This window comes from Sus scrofa, chromosome 10 (genome assembly GCF_054392235.1).
Source record: "Sus scrofa isolate SSC_HxYL_T2T_F1_AM1 chromosome 10, Sscrofa_HxYL_maternal_Yorkshire_Landrace_v2.0, whole genome shotgun sequence".
Taxonomy (NCBI): domain Eukaryota; kingdom Metazoa; phylum Chordata; class Mammalia; order Artiodactyla; family Suidae; genus Sus; species Sus scrofa.
The window spans coordinates 31,127,994-31,138,806 of NC_139392.1; the positions used below are offsets into that span (position 1 = coordinate 31,127,994).

General features: G+C 37.1%; 2 pseudogenes; both read right to left on the minus strand.

Moving 5' to 3' along the window:
• Positions 1–1,424: 1,424 nt before the first annotated feature.
• Positions 1,425–4,526, minus strand: LOC110255281 (olfactory receptor 5D3-like; annotated as a pseudogene).
• A 1,044-nt stretch (positions 4,527–5,570) lies between these two features.
• LOC146398921 (olfactory receptor 5D3-like) lies at positions 5,571–6,329 on the minus strand (annotated as a pseudogene).
• Between the last annotated feature and the right edge of the window lie 4,484 nt (positions 6,330–10,813).

Consider the following 10,813-nt stretch of genomic DNA (forward strand, 5'->3'; position numbering starts at 1 on the left):
AAATCATTGTTATTTTTGCATCTATTGGAGTTCATAATTGTTATTTTTCATCCATCAATAACTGATGCTTTAAAAACATCTGTATGTTATATCATTATCAGTTTCTTAATTGCTATGTTATACTATCATGGGAAAAACCGGGTAAAAATATTACAACTTAAAATGAATCTAAAATTATCCCAGGAGTTCTCTTGCAGTGCAGCAGGTTAAGGATTTGGAGTTGCCACTACAGCAGCTTGGGTCAGTACCAGGGTACTGGTTCAATCCCTGGCTCAGAAACTTTCACATGCCATGGGCCCACCAAAAAATAATGATAAAATATAATCATCCCAGTAAAATATCCAGTGAATAAATAACGTACAATCACTGTGGTATAAATGGATAAAACCAGAGTGATGGGTATATATCTTCAAAATTTGTGTGATTTTCTTCCCCTAGAACACAGAAAATATTTTATATTTGGTTATATTACCAATTATAACTTAACCATTCCACATTCTTAACTTTTTTTTTTTTTTGCTTCTCTCAAGAAATGTGTAAGTTCCTGGGCCAGTTATAGAACCCACACCACAGCAGCAACCCGAGCCACAGCAGAGACAATTCTAGATCCTTAACCCTCTGAGCCACCAAAGAATTCCATATTCTGAACTTTTACAGGGAGAATGTATTTCTTATTTATTTTGTTTCCCTGAGAAACTATCAAAGCCAAATATTTCTTGTGGAATGTAATATAGTTTTAAAGTATACATTTAGGGTTTCATGTTGAACAGCTCTTAATGTACCAATTTCATATTAAGTAAACTTCCATTGTAAGCTATAACTCTTCAGATCATATAAAAAATCACATACCTCACATGGCTGGAATTAAAATGATATTTGAGGAGTTCTCATCATGGCTCAGTGGAAAGGAATCTGACTAATGTCAATGAGGACACAGGTACAATCCCTCACCCCACTCAATGGGTTAGAGATCTGGTGTTGCCATGAGCTGTGGTGTAGGTCACAGACACAGTTCAGAGCTGTCAGTGCTGTGGCTGTGGTGTAGGCTGGAAGATACAAGTCCAGTTCAACCCCTAGCCTCAGGACCAGCATATGCCACAGGTACAGCCTTGAAAAAAGAAAAAAGAAAATAAAAATTAAATAAAACTAAATTTGGCCAGGACAAATCACAAGGTCAGGAATGCTAACACACACACACACACGAAGTGTATTTCAATATCTGAATCAAAAATCTAGTTTAAATATTCTTTTACATCTATTACTATTTGTAGTTTAAGGTTATTTTAATGAAATAAAAGAGTGAACATATGTTGAACTGTCAATCACAAGGTTAGCATAGACTCCTACATTGATTTACTATTGAAAAATTCTTACAATACTTGAAAAAAAAATAATGCTTATATCTAGATTTACATTTGATCAACCTAACATTTATCTAATAATTTAACATTGATTAACTTCTTCACTGACTCTTTCACATCTTTGTTTCTGAGGCTGTAGATCAGTGTTTTCAGCATGGAGATTACCACTGTGTAAAAGATAGAGGCCACCTTGACCATGAGCCATGAACTTTTGGAGTTAGGAACACAGTAGAGAAAAAGCATTGTCCCATGGAAGATAGTGATGCTGGTGATGTGGAGGCACAGGTAGAGAAGGCTCTGTGGTTCCCCCCAGTTGAAGGCATTTTCATGAGAGTGATAAAAATGAAAACATCGGAAGTAAGAATGATCATCAGGGTGCTTATTTCATTGAAAGTGGCTAAGACTTAAAATGATCTGCTGGCTGATAAAGAGGTTCATTGCAGGAAACAGCAATAATGGCCTCATGCTCCCAAAGTTATTTATAAAATTAGTCCCACAAAATGATAAGGTCAATAAAAGGTATGTATATACTTTGAAGGAACAGGCTATACTCCAAGAGTATGAGGCACCCATGAGCAAGGAACAAAGCTTCTGGGACATGACAAGTGTGTAGAGAAGATGGCAAGAAATTGCCACAAATAAGTCATAGGCCATAACTGCCCACATGAAAGTTTCTGTCACCATAAATATGCAAGGGAAGAAGAACTGCATGATGCATCCAGCGAAGGAAATGTTCTCTCCTGTACAAATGATTTTTCTAATAGTTTAGGTGTAACAACTGTGGAATAACAGAAATCAACAAAGGACAGGTAGCTGAGGAAGAAGTACATGGGGTGTGGAGTCTGGGATGGAGCTTGATAATCAGGCTTATGCCCAGGTTCTCCCACACAGTGACTGTGTAGATGGTGAGGAAGGCCAAGAAGAGTGGCAGCTGGATTCCTGGATGATCTGAGAAGCCAAAAAGAATGAAGGTGATGCCATCACTCTAATTTTCTTTTCTTCTGTGGAAAAAAAAAAGATGAATATTGACCCATAGGAGTAAGAAACATAATTTAAAATAGGTAAGAGAATAGAAAATTCATTAAGGCACTCAGTGGGAGGGAGTTCCCATTGTGGCATGGGCAGAAACAAATCTGACTAGAATCCATGAGGATATGGGTTTGATCCCTGGCCTCACTCAATGGGTTAAGGATCCGGAGTTACCATGAGCTGTGGTCTAGGTTGCAGATGTGGCTTGGATACTGCATTGCTGTGGCTGTGGTGTAGGATAGCAGCTGTAACCCAGATTCAATTCCTAGCCTGGGAACTTCCATATGCCCTAAGTTTGGTCCTAAAAAGACAAAAATAAAAAAATTAAAAAATTCAGTCTTCCCCTTTATTTCAAAAGTTAGTGTCCACTTATATAAAAATAACACAGTGAATCATAATTTGGGGTGGGTGTGATAATCAAAAACAGAGTTAATTCAAGAAGAACTAAAACAGACTAGAACTTGCTTTATTTCAAATAACAAAATTCCGTATCATTAGCTGACATCATGGAACATTCTCTTTGTAAGAATTGGAGCTTAGTGAAAACAGTTGCATTGGAAGAAAAGCATATCATGAGATTCTACATTTTCTTACCTGCTTTACCTCTTAATCAATGATATAATTAATACGTAATTGTTAATTTTGAGGGGGTATTTTGTATTTTTAGGGCTGCACCTGTGGCATATGAAGGCAAGGGGTCCAATTGGAGCTGCTGCCACCAGCCTATGCCAGAGCCACAGCAAGCCAGATCTGAGCAATATCTGTGCTCTACACTACAGCTCATGGCAATGCCAGATCCTCAACCCACTGAGTGAGGCCAGGGATCAAAACTGCAACCTCATGGTTTCTCATGGATTCATTTCCACTGCACCATCATGGTAAGTGCCTGTTAATTTTTTAAAATAGGAACATCCCTGAAAAATGGTTCATTTAATATTTTATTGGTTGTTCTATGTCCTTTCCACTGATCTTCATATTCTTAGTAACCCTACATTCTCAAACCATTCTGGAGCTGTGCTGTAAATTTATATTAATTTTTTCACCTATATTGAACTAATTTTGAGACTCTTTAAATGTTGTTCTTCATAGCCTATTTTATAATTCACCAAGAGGGTCACAACAGTATATGTGTTATGTCTGCAGTGATAATAGTTGAAGTAATATTGAACAAAAGGCTCTTCTTTTTCCAATGTAGCAGATTTTGCAAGTTGGGTGACAAAACATAAGAAGCTTGAAAATACTGGAAAATTCAGGTAAGTTCAGGATGCAGAAAAAAAATACATTTTGTCATTTAGAATTTGGTTTATAGCTTCTCCAAGACAAGTGTCAGGAAAATATTTATTAGAAATGGGATACCAGAATATTTCTTGTTTATTAGTTGATCTCCCTAGGGATGTCCTCAATAGTAAAATAAGAATGTGAATATAACAGTTAAATAACTAGAATGGAAAAAGATACTTCAATAATGAGTTCAAGGCTATAAGTCATGGTGTGATGCATAGTAAATAGCTTTCTTCTTTTTTTGTCCATTCACATGGAATGCAGAATTTCCCAGGCCAGGGGATCAAACTCTTGCCACATCAGCAACCAGAGCCACAGTAGAGAGAACATGAGATCCTTAACCCTCTGAGCCACTAAGGAACTCCTTGTTAACTTTCTTATTTATTGGATTATAAATAATTGGTAAGATTTCAAAAAACTTATATGGTTATTCACACAAATGTAATATAGAAATTCTCATGTTACCACTAAATATGATAAGAAAATTAGATTTACATAATGTAATTTATATCCAACTTATAACATTTTCTCCATTGGATGACTATTAATTTTGTACCTTATTTTATGTTGTGAATAATTTTATCTAAAATCTTTCCACTGCTCTTTACAAAAAAATAAAATTGCTGCATCAATCCAAGCCATCAATAAGCATTTAAAGAAGAGTATAATTCCTACACATAAAGGAAGAGCCTATAACTACCACTTTGTAGAAACCACAACTAAATCTTTTATATTAAAATAATTTTATCATTTAAAATATATTTATTTAGATGAAATATATATACTTTCAAAATTTTTAGAGAATTTCTGTATTACATTTGTGTGAATAACTGTCCATTCAAAAGCATTTTTCATAATAACCAACAAATTATTGCAAAGGAGTTTGCACCATCCAGACATTTGATTTGTATTCTTCCACAAGACATGTCTAGTTATAGTTTCAATTATAAAATTTACCTAATATCTATCATCTGTTTTTTTAAAGGTTTAGATATTAAATACAAGGACATATAACATATGTCAAATATACTTCACTCTATTCTCTCTCCATATATGTTTTTTTCTGTCAGCTATATTATACACAATCCAAGAATGGAATGAATGACAATTTTAGATTTGTTAGAACTATTTCTAAAATTTCCATGATTAGCTTTTATTTTTTGATGCTTTATATACATAGAGTTAATAAATTTTATATTAACAAGTACATGTTAACCAAACAATACACTGGACTTTGTGACTGCAGAGATATCCTTTCTTTGCATTAAAAATATACCAATGCTTACTGTGTGGAATTACATAAATACGTCTTTTAAATTTAATACATAAGTGTCAAGAAACTCTTTATTTACCATATTGCATTTGATGGATTCTCCCTCAGGGTTAGCTATAAATTTTCAGAGCAAATATAAAAAACCCACTCTGCAGTGACTTAAAAAAGGATAGAAGAGGTCTTCTATTTTGGTGCAGCAGCATTGTCACTGCAATGGCTAGGTTTTCTACTGCTGTGGTGGAGATTCCATTCCTGGCCCAAGAACTTTCAGATGTCTCTGGCACAGCCAAAAAAAAAGAAAAGAAGATTTACCCTGTATACCTGATGCTGGGAGTCAAATTAAATGAAATGTGTATTTATTCAAAAAGATTTACATGGAAAATCTCCATCTAGAGATTTAATTTAAAAGGCCTGATCTTTAATTATTATATCATTTATTATTTTATAGATAATCTACCAAAGTTTAAATTAAACAAATGTAGAATTGTCAACAAGGTGTTACATTAAATGTGTATTGTTTTTCTTTTTGAAAAAAGGAATCTGAAGTATTGAAAAAGCTGAAAGACTTAGATAATTCCCTGCAGTGCTCCTGAAAATGAAAAGAAGTAAATCCTAGCCATTTTACATTAATTCACATAATAATTTGGTATCCATTTATTCTTAACTGTCTCCTTCATATCTATATTTCTGAGGCTGCAGATCAGTGGGTTCAGCGTGGGGATGACAACTGTATAAAAGATAGAGGCCACCTTGACCATGAGCTATGAACTTTTGGAGTTAAGAACAGTAGTAGAGAAAAATGATGGTCCCATGGAAGATGGTGATGGCGGTCATGTGGGAGGCACAGGTGGAGAAAGTCTTGTGGCCACCCCCAATTGAAGTCATCTTCATGGCAGTGATAAAAATGAAAACATAGGAAGTAAAACAATCATTAGGCTGCTTATTTCGTTGAATGTGGCTGGGACTATGATGATCTGTTGGCTGTGGTAAGGGTAAGAGCAGGAAACAGTAACAATGGTGGCATGCTAACAGACAAAGTTGTTTTGGTATTATTCCTTCTGAAGGACAATTCCAACAGAAATTAAGGGGCAGGGAATAGGCTATACCCCAAGAGTATGATGCACCCACCAGCAAGGAATAAAACTTCTTGGACATGACAACTATTAGAAAAGAGGATTGGAAACTGCCACAAATCAGTCATAGGCCATCACTACCCACATGAATGTTTCTGTCACCATAAATATGCATGCAAAGAAGAACTGCATGATGCATCCAGTGAAGGAGATAATTTTGTTCTCCACAACCAAGTTTCCTAATAGTTTGGGTGTAATGGCTATGGAATAACAGAAATCAACAAAGGACAGGTGGCTGAGGAAGAAGTACATGGGGAGATGTGGAGTCTGGGATGGAACTTAATAATCAGGATCATGCCCAGGTTCCCCTGCACAGTGACTGTGTAGATGGTGAGGAAGACCAGAAAGAGTGGCAGCTGGAGTCCAGATATTCTGAAAAGCCCAAGAGAATGAAAGTGACTTCTGCACTCTGGTTTTCTTGGTTCCCATGGACAATGTATAAAAGTTGATTCAGAGAAATGAGAAGTAAACTGAAGATATGGCAGGTTAAAGTGAGGATATGTGAAGAGACTTGGGGAATATCTATAAATTTTGTTATGGAAAACACATGTTCAATTTTTATATTTTTTAAAAAGTTAGAATTTACTAATACAACAGTTTTAGAAAGAGTATGAGCTATGTGCAACTGGAGTAATAAAAGAAATGACTTGAGTTAGGGACAACAAAAAAGGAGTTGGCTCTGTCCCAAAGGATAATACTCAGTATCTTCAGAGGCAGTTGGCTTCATGACCAGTCTAAATTTTGCATAAATATGATTTTAGTTGAAATGCTGCTCTTGAAAAAAGATATTCCATTAGGAATCTACAAGTTCTTCCCTGCCTAACTTGTTTAATTGTGACAGTGTAGAACAAAAAGGTAATTAATAGCTCAGCAATATTGTCAATTTTTATTTTGCTATTGTTGCTAAAACTATTTCTGGATTTTCCTTTCCAGTTACCTTCTTACACTTAATCACACATTTCTTTCCCACATTTCAGATATTTCCTGCAGAAGAATAACATACTTATCAGCTACATTTACTTAATTACTAAAATTAAAAAAAAACTTTCACACCTTCCTTGGTGTATTTATAATATATTTAGAGGGATTTGTGGTGGAAATAAAATTTAATATTATCTCAAGACTGTTTGTATTATACTGGAGATCATTCTATAACATCAATATCAGATGGTCAACTTAGTGCATCTCAAAGACACCAAAGATGTGGTTGTGCTCCCTAAGGAGTTACAGTATGGTTTTTACTTGATTTGGGATTGTCCTGCTTTGAGTTGGTTTCTGCAGACATAAAGATAATTATTCCTATGCTCTATGCACTTAAGTTTCTTGATCTCATCAAATAATGTTTTCTATGTTACAGGCTGATAGTTAGGTATGGGCAGAGAAGGGGGACAAGGGGCCAGAAGGCAGGAAACCTTCCATTATGCAACAGTGGGATCCATGGGCAGACAAATAAATCAGGAACCTCCAGACTGACAAGAAACTACATATTTTGTGGGAGATAATTGCCCTAGAGGCAGACAAAGAAAGGTAAAAAATGGCACAGATCTCCAGGATATGAATGTAACTTATTGCTCATTATGCCCTAATTATACTAAAATTATATATGCCAATAAGAATTACCCATCATACACCAACACCATGACACTTCATATAAAAGCTAAATAAGGACAAAAATCTCTCCTCCCTTTGGGAAGTTGGAACTGAGATGAAAATTAAGGAAAAAGATCTCCAAATCCAACCTTCTCAGTTAATATCCTTCCCATGAAATTGGATGCCCTTTATAACCAGTATGCCAGAGAAATAGGGAAGTTGCTTGCCTCTCTTTAAGAGGTGTATTTCTCACCAAAATAAACCCTCAATTTTCTTTCACAATTTCTCTCATTTTTAAATTTCTTCTATGAGAAGATAAGAACCTAACCTTCTGGAACATCTCCACTCTACTCATGGCCAGTCAATAAACATCAGCACCCCCAAAAAACACAAATTTCATCCACATCTGTAACATAATACATATTTTACATATTTTTTGTCATTTATCATAGTACCAAAAAATCACAAAAACAACAATGGGATACTAGAATGAATTTGGCACAAAAAATGTGTTAAATAAATGAATAAAAGAATAAAAGAATACACATGAATGAGTAAATTCTAGACATATACATACTGGGGTTAAAGCTTACAATAATATTATTATATTATGAATAATGTTCAAGTTATAATTTCCTATCATATCTTCACCACACTATAAACTCATAGTGCACTGAGACTCAGCTTATTCCTAGGAAACAAATAACCATTGGTAAATCCCATGGGGCCTAAACTCCTTGATTTAGCATACAATAAGGATACTTATGGGGAAAAATTATTTTTTAAAAATAGCTTGTGTACCTGAACTGTCTTTATCTGCTTATAATTCATTCTTCCCAAGGCCACTTCCTAACCTGTTACTGAAACTCTTCTATGCATTCAGCATAAATAGAAGTTCATTTCATGTAAAATTCTGCCAAAAAAATATGTCTTATTCAGAGCTGAAATTAAATATTTATTGTTTTTACTCAGTTGTTATGAATTCATCCTCCAAGATCAAATGTAGCACTTAATTTTCCTTCACATATGTAATGATATTGTGGTAAGGGACCTCCCAGAACAAAGGGAAGGCAATATGGCGTAATCATCATCTATGTGCACGTGCATAACTGAGGCAGCAAGACATAATCAATATCCATGTGCAAATTTTTCATGTAGACCATCCAACCAGAATTTACAGAATGTAGGTTATAAGGGGAGCAAAGAGACCAAAGTAAAAGAAAAAATAATTGAGGGCATATAAGACAGCCTTTGGATGTGATTCTGGTGAGGGGCTCGTATTGGTAAGCCTACACCTGAAAGGCAGAAGGTGAGTCCAATCACCTCCCCAGATTTGCCCAAGTAGTCTCAAAGGAGATGAAACCATGACTCTAAGGTGCTGGGTGGCAGGTTGGAGATGTGTGAATGTGAGTGAATGAGATGTACAACAGGAGAGTTCTGACTCGACCAAGGGCTGAAGTGAGTGTGGAGTCCTGTCCGTGGTTACATGTTAATCCTCATATGGCTTATGGTGGTGCTCTTTGGAGAGATCCTGATGTTGGAGTTTATACAGCCCCACCAATGCTAAGAGGCTCCTGAAATATCTCTATGAGGAGAGCTGCCAGAGATGGAAGAAATGATTGATCTAATGCAATCCATCATCCAGACCCAAAAGCCCACCTGGACTGATTGCTACAGCTACTCTTGACACTGTTCAGCACTGAGGAGCACTGCTGAATTACTCAGACCACTTTAAAATGGTTAGAGGAACACACCCCAACAGGGACAGTGAACTCACAGGCTTACACCCAGGACAAGTTCCTCAAGAAAAAAATGCCAGTGGGACCCTAATAAAACTCAGGGATTTCAAATGCTTGATAACTACTAAGAGCCTTTTTTCAGTGGCATGAAGAAGGGAGAGGAAAAGGCTATGAACATGAGCAAAACCTCAGAGGTGCTCCATTGACCTAAAGAGATCCTAAGCCAGTTTGAGAGGCTATGCAAACATTTCACCTTTACACTCATGTAGACCTGGAAGCCACTGAGAATCAATGGATGGTTAATGCAGCCTTTGTTGCTCAGGCCCAAGAAGACATCTGACATGAGCTACAAAAGTTAGGGGGTTTCACTGGAATGAATGCCAGACAGCTGTTGGAGGTTGCAATAAAGGTATTTGTCAACTGAGACCAAGAGGCATGATGAGAATCAGAAGAACAAATGAAAAATAAGGGAAGATCCGCTTGCTGGCCCCCTAGTGGATCAATCAGGACACTCCCAGAGAGGTGCTCCACCAAGCTGGGGCCCAGATCAGAGGAGGAACCTACAAGGGGGACCTCCTCACCCAGAGATGAATTGGAATGTAATCAATGAGCTTACTTCTGTCAGGAAGGTTACTGGAAGAATGAGTGTCCCACTGGTCAGAAAATTACCCAGCTCCTGGATAGAGGGAGAGAGGCTAGGTGATTCAAGGACAGTACCAACCAGTGCAGTTACCATTAGAAGTCCCTGATGACAATTTTGTTGGTCTGGCTACCATGGGAAACTATGAGATAGACCAGGACAGACCAGGCTACACTTTGTTTGGCCCCCATGAGCCCACGGTCCAAATAACTGTAGGGGGGCAGCCCATTGACTTTATGGCAGACACTGGGGCCGAACATTCTGTGGTGACTCAACCCATGGGTCCCCTCTCACAGAGACAAGCCACTATTGTGGGAGCCATGGAAAACCAAACCCGTCATCATTTGTACTGCCTTGATGCAATTTAGGTGACCATCAAGTCTTTCACCAATTCCTATAACTCCCTGACTGTCCTGTGGCTTTGATGTGTTGGGACTTATTGGGAAAGCTGCAGGCCCAGAAAACATTTAATTCCCATGGCCAAGCAGCCCTGACACTAGGGAAACTGGCAAAAATCATGACTCTCACAATCCCCCGAGGAGAAGAGTAGTGCCTCTACAGTCTTACAGAGAGGCCACAATAGGAACTGAGATTCTCCTCATGCTACCTAGAGTATGGGCTGAAAATGACCCCCCAGATTTGCCTGAAACACACTTCCAGTAATAGTAGAACTAAAACCAGGAGTCAAACCCACCTGCCAGAAACAATATTTCATTTGTCACAAGGCAAAAGCTGGAATCCAGAAACACTGGAGAGACTTCTAAAGT